This window comes from Lupinus angustifolius, chromosome LG12 (assembly GCF_001865875.1).
Source record: "Lupinus angustifolius cultivar Tanjil chromosome LG12, LupAngTanjil_v1.0, whole genome shotgun sequence".
Taxonomy (NCBI): domain Eukaryota; kingdom Viridiplantae; phylum Streptophyta; class Magnoliopsida; order Fabales; family Fabaceae; genus Lupinus; species Lupinus angustifolius.
In genome coordinates, this window is record NC_032020.1 from 8,980,273 (window position 1) to 8,981,454 (window position 1,182).

The following is a 1,182-nucleotide window of genomic DNA, read 5'->3' on the forward strand; positions in this document are numbered from 1 at the left end:
TGCTTTCCCTTCCTGCACAATTCAGTCAGTTTATGATTTCTTATAATTGTCAAAGGGGGAAATGGACTCTAAACGAGCTCATTTCATTTTGTGTGCAAGAAGAGGAAAGGCTGAAGTGAGAAATGACTGAAAGTGCCCATTATGTTACTACTTCTAAAGACAAGGGCAAAAGGAAAATCACTTCAGAGCCCAAGAATGAATTTGCTAAGGGTTTAATGGAAAAGAAACAGAAGCAGGATGATGTCTGTTTCTTTTTCAAAGCAATTGGACATCAAAAGAAGAAATGTGTAAAGTATCATGTTTGGCGTGCTAAGAAAGGTACATTTCTTGCTTTGGTTTGTTCTGAGGTCAATTTAACTTCAGTACCTGGAAACACCTGGTGGTTAGACTCCGGTTCAACTTCTAACATCAGTGTTTCAATGCAGGGTTGCCTGAGCTACCGAAAGCCTAATCATATTGAAAGATACATCTGTGTTGGCGATGGGAAATCAGTAGAAGTGGAAGCTATAGGGCATTTTAGGTTGTTATTATGTACTGGTTTCTATTTGGATTTGAAAGACACTTTTGTTGTACCGTCTTTTAGACGGAATTTAATTTCTGTTTCTTATTTGGACAAATTTGGTTATTGTTGTTCATTTGGAAACAATTCGGTTCAATTGTCTTTAAATTCAAATGTTATTGGAACTGGTTCACTTATGTTGAATGACAACCTTTATATGCTGAATATCATAACTGATTATAGCGAAACCCTGAATGTGGAATCACATGGTACTAAGCGTAAAATTGATAATAATAATTCAGGTGCATTATGGCACAAACGCCTAGGTCACATTTCTTAAAAGAGAATTGAGCGTCTTGTGTCAGATGAGATTTTGGATTCCATTGACTTCACAAACCCTAAGGTTTGCGTCAAATGCATAAAATGAAAACAAACCAAACAATCGAAATATGGTGCATATAGAGCTTCAGACGTCTTAGAAATGATACATACGGATATATGTGGGCCATTCCCTACGGCTTCGTGGAATTTTCAACGATACTTCATATCATTCATAGACGATTATTCTTGTTATGCATCTTATTCATGAACAATCCCAATCGGTGGACGTGTTCAAAACTTTTAAGGCTGAAGTTGAAAATCAACTCGGCAAAAGGATTAAGTGCGTCAGATCTGACCGTGGT